The sequence below is a fragment of the Xenopus laevis genome, chromosome 7L (genome assembly GCF_017654675.1).
Source record: "Xenopus laevis strain J_2021 chromosome 7L, Xenopus_laevis_v10.1, whole genome shotgun sequence".
In the NCBI taxonomy this organism is placed as follows: Eukaryota; Metazoa; Chordata; class Amphibia; order Anura; family Pipidae; genus Xenopus; species Xenopus laevis.
In genome coordinates, this window is record NC_054383.1 from 78492467 (window position 1) to 78508366 (window position 15900).

General features: G+C 36.8%; 1 protein-coding gene across 1 annotated transcript in view; it reads right to left on the reverse strand.

The window, feature by feature from the left end:
* The window catches only part of LOC108695826 (NXPE family member 2), a 53795-nt gene extending 40946 nt beyond the window's left edge, over positions 1–12849 (reverse strand). The window contains exon 1 of the mRNA XM_041569205.1: positions 12439–12849. The gene's annotated coding sequence lies outside the window, so the exon portion shown is untranslated. The remainder of the gene's footprint in view (positions 1–12438) is intronic.
* Positions 12850–15900: the final 3051 nt, after the last annotated feature.

Here is a 15900-nt window from a genome sequence, read left to right on the forward strand (position 1 = left end):
AAAAAACAAGGTTGTTACCTTAATACATGCTAATTATATAATATTCCTACAGGGATGGGCCTTTCACATAAGATATGTTACTTTGTACGCTGATGTTGTATAATTTTTTTTTTAAATGTTATTATGACAAATAAACTATGCGTTTTCACCAGAGAATAGTATCAATGCTTTCTACCTTGCATTGTTTAAGATTAGTTTTTTATGGGCTCACTTTTTTTTCGACAAATACAAGAGTCCTCTGCACTCAACCCATTATCAATATATTTAAGACAGTGACATTTTGTGCATACTGCTACTAAAAAATGCCTTACCCTTTAAACAAAACAGGGATTGTTTGTCCATATATTGCAATATATTTAAGCTGGCCAAGTACGTCAAAGTCAAATTCTTAATGAATCAGATGAAAATTAAGCATAGGACTGGCCAGATATGGGATGACTTTGACGTAGTTGGCCAGCTTAAATATATTGCAATATATGGACAAACAATCCCTGTTTTGTTTAAAGGGTAAGGCATTTTTCAGTAGCAGTATGCACAAAATGTCGCTGTCTTTAATATATTGATAATGGGTTGAGTGCAGAGGACTCTTGTATTTGACTATATGTATTTTGTGGCCACAGCCTCATTGCACCCCCACCTAATGGTTTTAAAAATTAGTGGTGAGCACAACTTTCCCTTGTTTCTCACTTTTTTTTCCTCAGCCTCAAAAAAATTGTAAATTGGCCTCCAGATCTGCTCCTGGGTGAGCTAAGATATGATTACTGAAGCACTGCATTACTTTTTTTATTAGATGATGCATTATTTCTTTAAATGAGTTTAGTGATTGGGGGGGGGGCTAAACTATTTGCACACCCACAAGTTAGATGGGGATTTCTTGTCTGATAAGTAACTTGGAGTAATGTTTTTTTAGCTTTTTTTCAACCTAAAAGATATGTAACCTGCATTGGTTACTACAGTACATTACTCCCAGTTAGCTGCACTGACCAACTATTTATTCATCACAGATTGTGCAGGCAACTTTCCCCTTTCCTATTTACCTGCCTTAACACAGTTTTTTACATGTACATGCTTTTGCCACATAACTCTTTCCTTTTATATCTGGCAAAATTGGTGCACCTTCTAACACATACCAGGAGCCTTGGTGGAGCAAGGGAGGGAGTGAGAAGGGTTACTATGATGATACTCCGTAGGTGTTATGAAGATGAAGAGAATTCCAGATTCCAGTTTACTGAACTGGAGATAATAGTAACAGGAGAAATGCACTTCATACTACCCACCCTACTGAGTTGCCTTTAATTCCATGATTCCATGGTGTATGGAGCCATCTCCAATATGGCTCTACACAGGGGCGTAACTACAGAGGAACTGGATACAATGGCTACAAGAGGGGGCAGGAGGTATAGGGGGCCCCATGAGGCCCCAATTAAGGAGCAATTTAAATATATATTAAATATATGTTAAACAGGTCAACCTATGGACATTTTTGGAGGCCCTAAAACTAATTTGCTGTGGAGCCCAGTAACATCTAGCTATGCCACTGGCTGTACATGTGTGTCAGGTCTGGCCAAAGCAGAGAGACAATGCTATGATCGATCTAAAAAAAGGTTTAATTTCTGCTGTCAGTATCTCTTTAAAAGCAGTCACAGAGTCAGTCATCACAACATCATCCAGCAGTGCATTCTACGACCTCTTCTTTATGGGAAAAAAGGCCTCCTGCTATTTGTCTGTAATGTCTTCATTATGTACTTGTAAAGTGTAATCATGTCCCCCCATTTTTTCCAGAGAAAATCTGAATCCGAAAACACTCCATCTCAAACCCGTCGAGGTCATGTAGAAGTCAATGGCAGATGTCCCTGAAGATGTTTCTTGACACCCTGATCCACGTTGGTTTTCGTGCGATAATCTGATTCATTCAAGTTTTTGCGGCGACAATTCAATAAAATTTCGTTTTTCGGAACATCAATTCGAAAAAGACGAAAAGAATGATTCGAATCGACACTCAATGTTTTTCTTTGAAAAGAATTATTGACAAATAAGTTAAATTTGTGGATGGGAGTTAGGTCGACTTCGTTTTAATAAAAAAATTTGATTAATTTGAGTATTAGTAAATACCCCCCTTAAACTGAAACAAACCATTCTATGACTTCATTTGAAAGCATCTGAACTATACTCCTTCGTGTATCAGCAGACTTAGCGGCAATCCAGACCTCTCCACCTGTTTCAGAGGGTGTGGGGAATGAGGATCCTTCATACACACTTGGCAGACCTGCACAGTAGGCCAAGAATTTTGGAAAACGAAGGCAACTCTGCTCTCTGAGGTTCTCCACTGCACCATACGAGCAGCTCTTAACAAATTCCTTTTAGGCATGAAAATCAGAGCCATACGCTCTAAGCAATCGCACAAGTTAGCCACACACATCCAAACAGCAGCAAGATCTCTATAAGAAGCAAACTGGAAATAACCACAAATTTCAGGCTTGCAAACACTGGTAACCAAGATGAACTGGATCAGGGCGATGGAATCTATCAGAGATAAAATCCTAGACAGAAGCTAGGAGTGGTACCCAAGGACGCAGCACCAGGAAAGCCTTAAGTCCAGGGCTAACCAGCCTGTAGTTTTGAGGCTGAGAACAAGATCCCTTTTTGAATAGTGGCACCACTTTAGCAATTTGTAAATCTTTCAGCACCATGCCAGAACTCAATGAATCCTGAAAAAGTAAGTAAATAGGTCACAGATCTAAGCTCTTTTAGCACCTTGGGATGAATACCATCTGGTCCTGGACCTTTGTACATCTTCACATGTTCTAGTGCCTTTTAAAAAACAGTTCTGAATCTCAGATTTTTCTCTGTTCTCATTAACCAACAACCGGTAACCCCCCCCCTAATGATCTTCATGTTTTTACTATTTACATATTTAAAAAATAATTTTTAATCCTTGCTGCAATACCCTTTTCCAACCTCAACACCAGCGCTTCTATCAGACCACAAAGGTTTGTTTTGAGACAATGTCCTGTGATAGTACCTGGGAGACAATGGGGATGCCCGCCGCCTCTCCTGCAGGGATGCCCTCCTCCTTCTCTCTTGTGCAACATGCTTTTAGGTATGACCGTTGCTCCACTCATGTTCTTCTTTTATTCTTGGCACTGCACATAATGTTATTGTGCACGGTACAAAATTCAAATATTTAAAGGCACCACACACAAATTTCCCTGCCCAATGTAGGTCTATTCTACATATTCTACAGGGTGTGCTTATAGTCCAAAGCAAACCATGACCGGAACATTGGTGTTTATTCTGGGTTTGGGAAACCATATGTGACATGTTACTTGCTTACAAGGGGAATATACTGACATGTATAAAGCAGCATTATAAAGACTTCCCATTTTTGTTCTGTGTTTAACCCTGTGAAAAGACTTTCCCAGTTAATATGTTGCAGAGATGCCCTTATACTGTCAAAGTTTACACATCTGCAATTTGGTTTTTTAGTAACTCCCTTATAGAATTGTCTCTGCAACATAATCCATGTTATGATCACTATTCCCTAAATGCTTACCCATGCAAATGCTAAAGATGAGTTCAGTATTAGTTATTACAAGGTCTAGTCATTCCTAGTAGGTTCTTGAACGAGCTGGAATAATAAGTTGTCAGGATACTTACAGACCTACTAGCTTTTTTTTGACTTGACAACCCCATGGCTGCAGTCAGTCTCTGGATAATTGAAGTCACCCATAGTAATAACTTGACCTAGTTGTGAAGCCACTTCCATTTGTAAAAAAGCTGGGCTTCATTCTTGTTACTTATACGAGGTTGTTTGTAGCATACACCAATGATAATTTTCTTTATAGCCTTTTACTCAGTTGAAATCTCTACCCAGAGGTATTGCACAACATCCCCAGTGCCACCCATGGATATTCCTAGTGCATGGCTTTATTCAGGCTTTACATACAAACACATTCCTCCTCCCTTTTTAATTCCTCGTAAAAAAGGGTGTAACCATTTAAATTCACATGCCAGTAACATGGTTCATCCCACCAGGTCTCAGTGATATAAAAAAAACATTGTTTTTAGAGCATGCAATTAACTTTAGCTCTCCCATTTTACCTGACAAACTCTGTGGATTTGCCAGCATACAGCTGATGATATCACTTTTCTTTGTAATTCACATTACTTAATGGAGAATTAGATCTTAAGTTAATATTAGCCTGTTTTTCTTGTAACAGAGGGATCTCCTCAGCTGATAAACTGTATGCCCCCCTCACTCTTCTCCTATGACCCCTTACTAATCCCACTGTCCAGTCTACCCTAGTTTAAAAATGACATGCTCTGATAAAAATATAATTTACAGTTTGGGTGTTTGGGAACTAACAATTATCCTGATTATAATTCATAATATATTGTAAATTCAAAATCAAATACTGATAACATTTTGTTCAGGATTGTGCCTGTTGTTTGCATTTAATTTTTTTATTGTTTGCCTAACCACTATTAGGGTTCAGCCCTTTTATCAATATGTCAGCCTGAAGGATAATTAGATATTAGGGTTTAATATTCATCATCAGAAATGTTGTTGGAAAATGGTAGCATCCGTCTTAACAAAGAACTTGATGCAAGCCGTGTGATGTCCAAAAAGGTAGCATAGTTTTGGAACAAAAGTGGTCACTCATTTCTTTGTGTAGGTGTAGCCCTTACGTTGTACCTTACTATTGCCATGCTTGTGTAACACAGTCATATTTCAGTTTTACTTTTGGGGACAAATATCTTTTCCTCTACCTTTTTATGTTTGAAAGAACTTGGAGGCAAACGATTTGCACTGGCTGCACCTTCTACATGACACTTCTACATTTTGAAATTTAGGGAACGCTATCATTTATCTTTTTTTTTCCTTGTCTGCTGACTTTAAAACTGATCTCAAGTGCACCTATGGGTACATAAACATGCCAGCCAAATTCATACATTTGCTCATTGTGTGATTTACCATGTGGTCATTCTTTTCTTTTTTACCTGTTGTCTTATCACCCTTGTGCTAAGCATACGTCTGTATTAGGCTTCTCTCCACAAGCTGTAATTCCAGTGCCACTGAGTGAACCTTGTCTAACAGAGAGTTAGTTTGAATTATTACCAAATTAAATCCCTTCCTACGAAAACTATTTTTGTGGGTGTGATGCTGGAAACACTCCAGAGGTGGTTACTAAAACTGACATAGTGTTCACTGCTTTTCTCTCCTGAAACTTTCAATTGAATATAAAAAATTTAAGACATTGTGCACATTCTTCAAATGAAGAAAGTCGATTTGATTAGACAATTGTGAAATATGAACTTTCATAGGGATTTCTACAGTAATTTATTGTCATCGATTTATTCTTGTATCAATTAATTTAAAAATGAAGTGCCACTCCATAGAGAAATTGCTTTGTTTTTATTTAGGGTAATATAACATTTTTTTTTTGCTGATTATCTTACAATAAATGTTTAACTTTTTTTATTATGGTTTGGATAATAAATTACTACTTGGGGAATCAGTCTTCTTTTTTTTTGTACTGTTGTATTAGTTACTGTGTTATTTTTATATTGTACCATAGAGATACTTATGTGTATATTGTTCACATTTATGACGTTGCTTATATAATGAGTTTATAAATACAATTAGTATTGTTTTTTCCTCAGCAAAGGTGAAGTACTTTTGCATACATAAAAAAATATATATCTGGATATCAGCCACACCATGAAGGTCCTCTAATAGAATATAGAATAATGGGGCAATTACATATGAAGAGAAAACATTTCTATTGAGCTCTTCTATTGCGTTCTCATGAGATAAACAATGGAAATTAATCTTGCCCAATATCTAAAATAGCTTAGTCACAGAATTGTTCTTTTCAACTAATAGTTAATTTCAAGATCCAAAACAATTTAAATGCATTTTTATACATTAGCTTAAAAGGTTCAGAAAGCATAGCACAGTTATTAATAGAGAGTGTTGATTAAACAAGACCAACACAAGACTCCTTCAACTGGCTAAAAGGAACTTTTTGAACCTTGAAATATTTGTTCAGAATAGAAATGATGCTGTTTTGACTCAGCCTGCAGGAGACCATCTTTAGTGAATTAATTATAATATACTAGTATAGAAATTGGTAGATATAGTTTATGTCAGTGTATAGATAGGCCAGTATGAGTGCGTGTGTGGGTATGTATGTGAACTAGGGTTCATTTGGAGGAGTTGAACTTGATGGACTTTGGTATTTTTCAACCCAACTTAACTATTTAACTATGGAATTTTAATAACAGTTGGTTACAGAACAGGTTTCATTTTTACTCAGTAAAACACAAGGCTAAACTCAGTGTTGTTTGTTGATTATATCAGAAAGTATGTTCAGCATTAGGTCACAACATAAAGATACATAAAATACAAGTATACATTACATTTGCTTTATTGCCAATATTTGATAAAATATAGTGTCATTTAAGGTCATTGCTATAGCATATAGATACAGTCTTAGTTAATGAACTCTGAATTTAAACTACAGCTTGCCCCTATATTCATTATCATTTGAATTACTTCTGAAAATATCCACACTTTTCAAATATATAATGAAATAATATAATGAAATACAAATATAGCACTTTTTTCACAAAATGCACAAGACAATTGTATGTTTAAGTGAAACTGCAAAAGCAAAGTTTCAGCCCTAAACACTGATTAAAAAAAGCAGTTATATTTAATCCTTTTTTCTTAGCTTTGTCACAGAATAAGTAGTTGACTTGTACATGTACTGGCAAATAAATGTTAGTGAATTTGTGCATTTTTCAAATTAAGTTGCTAATTCAGTCATTAGGTAAACAAACGTTTTAGTGGCAGATTTATCAAGGGTTGATTTGAAAATTTGAATTTTTAAATTTGAATTTCAAGTTTATTTTAGTGTAATTCAACTAGGGAATAGTCCAAATTTGATTTGAGTTTAAAAAAAATTTGAAATTCAAATTTTGAAATTCATCACGCACTGTCCCTTTAAGAATTCAAATTAGACTATTCGCCATCTAAAATCTGCCAAATTGGTGTTTTAGCCTATGCGGGACCTCCTACAATCAATTTGGAGTCGTTTGGTAGAGTTTTGAAAATCCAATTTTTTTTTTTTAAAAAAAAAAGTGTTTTATTTTTTGGTGAAAAAACTCGAATCGAATTCCATTCACCCAAATTTAAAACATTAGATTTTTGTTAATAAATTTCGATTGTTTTGTTTTTTTTCTGAATTTTGATTTTATGGGAGTTTATGGGAGTTTTTATAAACTCTCATAAACTCTAAATTCGACCCTTGATAAATGTGCCCCTTAAAGTTGTTAAAAACCAAAGAGAAGCAACATTCTCTATCTATCTTACGCCATTTACAGTCAGTAAACGTGGTATCCTAATGTGGTACAGGTGTTGGATCTCTTAAGAGGAAATCCAATATTCAGAAAACTCAGAAATACAGAAATGCAATCAGTGACTTCCCTTTTTTTTCTCTGCATCTGTGTGTGTATATATATATATATATATATATATATATATATATATATATATATATATATATATATATATTGTACATGCCATGACTTCATATACACAAGATTCCAAGATTCCGGCCATGTAATCAGGAGACTGAAAGAAGTGCCACCCATTCCTCCAAACAGTATTTTGGTCACGATGGATGTCAAAAGTCTGTATACGGTGATCTCGCATGACCAGGGGATCCAAGCCTGTCACAAAGCTCTTCAGATCATACCTCCCAGCGATGTACCCACTGAGTTCCTGCTTCACCTGCTTGAATTTACATTGTCCATGGATTTCTTTAGGTTTGAAAATTCATTTTATCTCCAAACGGGCACAGCGATGGGAAGTGCTCTGGCACCTTCCTATGCCAACATCTTCATGCTGGAATTTGAGACTTCCACGTCTGGGGCATTCGATACTTACCTACTTTCGCTACATTGACAATCTCTTCCTGATATGGACAGACACGGAGGAAGCTCTTCTGTCATTCCATCAGGAATTGAATTCAATAGACAGTCCAATCAAACTCACCCTGAATCACAGCCAAATGGATATTGACATCCTTGACCTTAACATTTTTTTGGAAGGATCGGGGGTGGGTACTAGACTATTCAGAAAACCGACTGATCGTAATTCGATTCTGCACGCAGCAAGCCATCATCCCCCAACCACTATTCGTGGAATCCCCTACTCAATTTTTGGAATTAATACATAACAACAGTAATAGGATGACGGCCGAAATACAACTTCGTGAGATGTTTGACAGATTTTTAAACAGAGGATACTCGCAGGAATCTTTGTGTGAACAATTGGCCAGGGAATTACAGCATACTCAACGTAATCTCCTCTGCACGACACCAAAGGACATAGAGAAGTCCAGCAACCCCCTGATTTTTACCACCACTTTTTCATCTGTATCTCGTTACTTATCAGCAAGCATTAACAAATACTGGCCTATGCTGAGCATGGATGACTCTTTGAGCTTACATGCTGCCAAGAAACCAGTGTTGGGCTTTAGAAGGGGCAAGAACTTGAGAGACCTTCTGGTTAGGACTGATTTCAAAGGGGTCTCCAACACAGAGACTGACTGGCTAACATCACAGAGGAAGATGGGATGTTATAAATGCCCTGATTGTGTTACATGCCGGTGTTTATTAACTGGGCCAGATTTTCCCCATCCACACACTGGCAAAAGATTCAAAATTTTGCATAGATTGGGCTGCTGTTCCACCTACATTGTCTATATCATCACTTGCCCATGTGGCATGTACTATGTTGGAAAAACATGCACAACATTGAAGGAGAGGATTGGTAACCATCGTTCGGCCATAAGTAAGGCATTAAAAGAAGGTAAACTTTACAACCTGTAGCCAAACACTTTTTGTTAAAAGGACATTCACTTCCAACTTTCAGGTGTATGGTGATTGACCACCAATCCCCCCTGGCCAGGGGAGACAACAGAGACCAAGCACTATTCAGGAGGGAGTCCAGGTGGATCCATAAACTGGATACCGTGGCCCCCCGTGGACTCAATGAACTATTACCATTGGGTTGCTTTATTTTAATATTGTCATATATTGTCTTCTCTGTTTTATGATTTCGCCTTGGCTACTTTGTTATTATTATAACTATGTCTTTTCTGTATTGACATTTGTCACAGTACCATCTGCAACATTGTTGCTTTTAACCTACTTTCAAGACCAATGACTCACGCTTTTATGATTGGGCATAGCTTTTACCTATGCCCTATAGGCTAACAGTTGGCAATGGAACCTAGCGAAAGGGCTGCCCCCCTTACAATAGAGCTGTTCGCTGGTCCTGGTATGTGGGTAAGTGGGTGAGGTGGTGCGGCAAGTGGGGACATGTAAATGCTTATACGTGGCACAAACTAACCCTGGCTTAACATTTGGACTAAATGTAGCAATGCGCGCGCTTCCGCAGTATATGCGACTCTGCCGCTGCGCTACGGTGTCCCAGACTTTAAGGCCGCAAGACGCTGCTGTGCGTCGCTATGAGCAATGGACCAGGTTACCGAGGGGTGTGCCTTATTGGAGCGTCATTCCGCTCCGCCACACTGAAGCCTTAGCCACACTGCGCAACACCCACCTCTACAGGACCATGGACGGAGTGGTAGACATGCCCCCTTGCTCTGTGTTTTATGATATTATGCTTCTATGTTTCCTAAGCACTGTTAGTTAATAATTGGTGAGGAGGCCTGCTTATTCCCCACTATACACTCTTTTCCTACACTCCCTGGGGCTGAGGGTTGTCAATGTTGTGTACTGGTTGCCTAGCAACCTTGCTTGGTACCATTTTGCAGATTTAAACACCTCACTGTGCAGTGGGGGTCATTTATCTACACTGGGCAAATTTGCCCATGGGCAGTAACCCATGGCAACCAATCAGATTGCTGCATTCATTCTTCTACTTGCAGCTGGTTTCAAAAAGCTAACCAGCTAACCGGCAAATTTGCCTAGTGTTGATAAATGAGCCCCAGTTCTGTTTTTCCCTGAAGAAAGTTCCTGTACGGAACTGAAACGTCGGATTTAATAAACCTGCTTTATTTGAAACCTTATCTTGTTGCAAAATCCTTGGAGTGCTGCCAGCCTGCATTTGTGTGTATATATATATATATATATATATATATATATATCAATATATATATATATATATATATATATATTGATATATTGATATATATATATTGATAAAGGCATTAGATAAAGGTATTAGATGGAGACTGAAACGTTGGCCAGTTTTTTAATTTTTCTAATAACTATTATGTTTTTTAAAAATACCTCTTTGAAAGGTACCTGGTGTGCAATCACATAACACAGATTTACATTAACCACATTTTCGTGAGTAGCACCTGGGTCATTTGTTAAGTAGAGTGGTGTGTGGATAAACAATGATATATATATATATATGTATATATATATACATATATATATATATACTAGTAATAATATTACTAAACGTTCCCCTAGTAACCAATGTGCTGTTATTAAAATTATATTCCCACCCACTCCGTTGATTATTGTGTAACCATTTACTAACACCCACCCACTTATGTGTAAACAACCTTTAAAAAATCAAAAGTGAAAAATTCATCAAAGTGAGAGTTATAGTTCATGTGTCGTCACCTGTAAAAAAAAATACCATGCCTCATAATCCAGCCCTCCCTGGGGTTGCTCATGTCCTTTCCAAATAATAAAAAATAATGAAGGAAAATGTTTGCATTATTTTCCTTCATTATTTTTAATTATTTGGAAAGGACATGAGCAACCCCAGGGAGGGCTGGATTATGAGGCATGGTATTTTTTTTACAGGCGACGACACATTTTCATTATCATTTGAATTACTTCTGAAAATATCCAAACCTTACGGATAACAATATAATGTATATAATGAAATACAAATAGCACTTTATGCAAAAAATACACAAGACAGTTGTATGTTTTAGTGACTTTGTGAAAGCAAAGGATCAGCCCTAAACACTGATTAAAAAGTGCAGTTATATTTAATGCTTTTTCATTAGCTTTGTCACAGAGACAGTAGCTGACTTGTACATGTACTGGCAAATACATGTTAATGAAATGTGTGCATTTTTTAAATTAAGTTGCTAATTCAGTCATTAGGTAAACAAAAGTTGTAAAGTTGTTAACCAAAGAGAAGCAACATTCTTTATCTATCTTACCCTATTTACCTGGTATCCTAATGTGGTACAGGTACAGTATCAGGTCTCTTAAGAGGAAACCCGGTATCCAGAATACTCAGAATTACAGAAATGCAATCAGCAAAAAATTAAAAGTGATTTCCTTTTTCCTCTGTACCTTGTACTTGATGTTAATGAAGCTATATGAATCCATATTCGTGGCAAAACAACCCTATCAGGCTTATTTAATTTAACTTCAAAAGGTTTTTTTAGTAGCCTTAAATTATGGCTATCCAGATTACAGAAAGATCCATTATCTGCAAACCCCAGGTCCCAAACATTCTGCACAATCAATCCCATACCTATACATCTATTCAGAATTTTGAACTGAATAAATCCACAAAATCCACAAATAATAGCAACTAAGGGGCAGATTTGGTAAGGATCGAATTGAAAATATGAATTTGAAATTTGAGTTTATTTTAGTGTAGTTTGACTAGTCCAAATTCAATTTGAGTTTAAAAAAAAATTCAGATTTTGAAATGTATCATCTACTGTAAGAAATCGAATTTGACTATTCACAACTAAAACCTGCTGAATTGGTGTTTTAGCCTATGAAGGACCTCCTACAATTTGGAGTCGTTTGGTGGACTTTTGAAAAAAGTATATATATATATATATATATATATATATATATATATATATATATATATATATATGATGTAAATTGTATTCACTGTTTTCACGCCAAATACCAACTTGTCGTAATTTTCAATTCAGTGAAAAGGAACATTGCTTCAATTGTTTAATATATTAGTACAGAAAAAGTGAAAATCCAATTTTGGCACCCATTGTAAGCCATAGCATGTAATCATTTTAGCAAAAAATAATTATTCAGAACTAAATTTATAAATATTCCAAGGTAAGGAAGGACAGAACAAGAAAATATGTAGAAAGTAGAGTACATAGTGAAAATGCAGAACATGGTTATAAAGACACCCACAAACTTTGTTTTTAATAATAGTATTATTATTGATAATTTCAATAATAATATGAAATATACTTAAATTGCCTACACATTAAACAGCACTGTACCACAGAATTTAAGCTCTTTAACCAGTAAGATGAAGTGCTCTTCCCAAATACTGTGTGCCATTGTTTCAATAAAATCTCTGTTTATTTATAAATACAGTAGATGATATATACAAATTATACACATTTCAAGTTTGCCCTATGTTCCTTTAGTCCTTACCTTGTAGATTCCAGATAGATTCTTTGACCAATGAATATACCATTAACAGAACGTCTGGCACATTTTCAGGTTAATGTTAACAGAAGAATAATCATATGAGAAGGGAGGTTGTATATAATTAAGAACCAACACCACACCTTAAATAACGCAGCCTTGCATTCTCTGAATTATGACACAAAGCAAAGCAGCCAACAGTAAAATCTTTTTTTCCTGTTTGCCCTTTTTTTCCCCTTATTCTATTTTTTCCTGGAGTAGCTGTTGGATTCGTTAGTGACGTGTTTTCTGCTGTATACCTTTGTTCTTCTGATAAGCATGACAGTCCATAGACAGTGAAAAAGCAGAATGTCATAAACAATTTTTTTATTAGCTTAAACAATTTTACATTGACGAGTGCAGTACAATCAAGAAATGTGAGTATCTGCTTGTCTGTTTAGTCTGCTCATGCATTTATCATTGCTTTTTAATTTCAGAACAACACCCACCAAATTATTTAAATCCACAGTGATCATGTACATACACTGGAACATAAAACCATTAATAGACTGTTGTTTGTTTACAGACTTTTTTTTATTAGATAAACTTGCAATGTCAGGCTTGTCTATTTTTACAAATTAGTCTTGCCTATCTGTGACTATTTTGTGGCTTATGCAGCTGATTTGCTCATGCAAATTTATTTGGAAAATTAGATAACATAGTGCATTGCTTGGTGGTCTAGTCACTAGGTAGATATTTTACAGTGTTTCCCACCTACCAAGTCCGTCCCTGTAAAATAACTCCCCACCTGCACTCTGCCATTGCTCCCTATCTGCCCTCCCTTCCCCTATTGCAGAAAAAGTATGTTAAGGTGTGGGGGGAGGGGATGGCTGTGGATGAGCAGGCGGCGGGGGCCCCAGAGGGGATGTTGGGGCCTCTGGTATAGCAGCCCTGGTGGGCCTTGCACATCCCAGTCTGACTCCTGGATATGCTTCTTAATAAATCTTCTTTAAAATTAACTATTTTTAACAAGTAGTTACCATTCTCTTTCCTTATATAATTATTCTTAATAGAGTAGAATGTCTGTCTGTAATAAGAACAAGAGTTACATTTAACCAAGTTTAAATTGCATAAAATCTCTCCTCTCTAATTGTCTGGTTTGTATAGATTGATTTAAGTGATATAAAGTGATAAAGTTCAGCTTATACGGCTTCTTTCTTTTTCTTAATTCTTTATATATATATTATTTATCAAGGGTCAATTTTTTGAATTGAAAAAACTTCGAAATTCGAATTCAAAAAGACCAAACGAAATTATGTTGAAGTTTTTTTTTTCGGTCGAATAGGTCCGTTTTTGATCGAATAGGTCCATATTCGGGCGAATTCGAATCATACGAATCAAAGGAATAGTGCATTCGATCAAATTTGATTCAAAGTTTTTCCCCAACAAAACTTAGATTTTTCAAAGTCCACCAATTGACTCCAAAAAGGTTCTAGGAGGTCCCCCATAGGCTAAAACAGAAATTCGTCAGGTTTTAGATGGCGAATGGTCGAAGTTGAATTTTTAAAGAGACGGTACATGATAAATTTCGATATTCGAATTTTTTAATTTTTTTTCAAGTTGGAATCGAATTTGGACTATTCCCTAGTCAAAGTACACAAGAAAAAGCTTGGAATTCGAATTTTTTTCATTCGAAAATTCACCTCGACCTTTGATAAATCTGCCCCTAGATGTATCAAGGATCATATCAGCAAGTCAACAATCTCTTGAGTGAGAGTTTAGAAAATGGAACCTACACGTTTTAAACTATAAATTTGTTTACTGGTGCAGAAATGAATGATGAAGTGTTCTTACATGAAGGTGATCATCACCTTTAACAATTCATTTGGAATGATTACAAAAGTACTGGACACTACCACCTCGAAGATCAAAATGCCCTTTCACTGCTCAGATCATTAAAACACATTCTGATAAATTGACACAGGTTTCAAGTTTGATAAATGTGTCATTGTGAAAAATATCCTGTTGTGCCAGCAATGTTGCGTTAAAAGCAAATGTTATTATGCACACATGTTTGGAAGAAGTTTACATGGATACATCTGCCTAATACTGGCCAAAGCTAAGATTATATAGATTCCCTGGTGTGACATACAAGAAAGGGCTTTAGTCAGCGTTGGACTGGGGGCCCAGGGCCCACCGTGCCTGCAGCCTCAGGGGCTCCCCACACCATCCCCCAGCCGCAAAGTTCTCTCTGCTGCCACCCCTGCCTCCCGCGCAAGAGTACCTTACCGGTGCAACTGATGTCAGGGAGGGAGGTGAGGAGAGGGAGTGCAAGTGCAGGGAGCAGGTCTGGGCCAGCGGGACCCAAAAGAGCCAGGACGCATCTGTTTTTTTCCCGGTGTCCAACCAGCCCAGTCTGATCCTAGCTTTAGTCCATGAGAGAAAGGCATGACTAGCTTCAAGAGCTTCATAGTCTACTAGTAAAACCTATAATAATTTTCATGACAAAAATCGTTTTTGTTGTTTGGTCATGATTAATGGCTCCCTCCTGCAGCAACAATGCTTGGGGATTGTTCTGGTTTTGGGATACCTAACGTCACACAAAGTTTCCGAAATATAATTAAATGAGGCTTTGGCAGTGAGCCTAGAATACTCAGCTCCTTTACTTGTAACTATTTAAGAGAAGAAAACATACTATTGTAGCTATTTTAGATAAGCAGGTCTCTTAGGGAAACTGTGACTTGCTGCTCAAAGGGTAATTCACCTTCATTATCAAAACTGTAAGAACACATAAAACATGACCCTAAAACACCCGGAAATGTGTTCAAACTTTTTATAATCTGTCGAATTTTGTAAAATGGATGTGGTATTTAGGGGGTGTGGCCATAAAATGGGCATGGTCAATTGTGGCAAATCTCTTATTTCCTATTTTTCAAATGTTTGGAGGTAAATTGAAATTGTTGTTGGAGCTACCCATGGAGTCTGCAGTTCCCTGTCAGCTTTGCCTGCCACCTGATTGCTAATGTACAGATTACTTAGAGCCAACAGCAGCCAGCAGGAACTCAAAACATTTGGGCTGATTTATAAACACTGGTCATATTTGCACCTGGGCAGTATCCCATAGCAATCAGTGATAGCTTTTTTTCCAGCCAGCTGAAGGTTGAGCAGTGGAAGCAATAATCTGATTGGTTGCCGTGGGTTACTGCCCAGGAGCAAATTTGCCCAGTGTTTATAAATGACCCCCCAGTGACTGCTGCTTTTCATTAAAGTGGTGCAAAAAAAGCAGCTTTTCTCCAAAAGTTAATAAATCAAAATATCCCAGCTGCCCCCCCCCCAAAAAAAAATCAACAGGGACTAAAAATCAAAATGAGTTTGTTTCATCAATAGGTGTCATATATGCTAATCCAATATATTAATATCCCTTCTGCACCATCCCAGGAATTTTTCCCAAATCTTTCATGTACCATATTCAGTTTGTATTTATGAAAT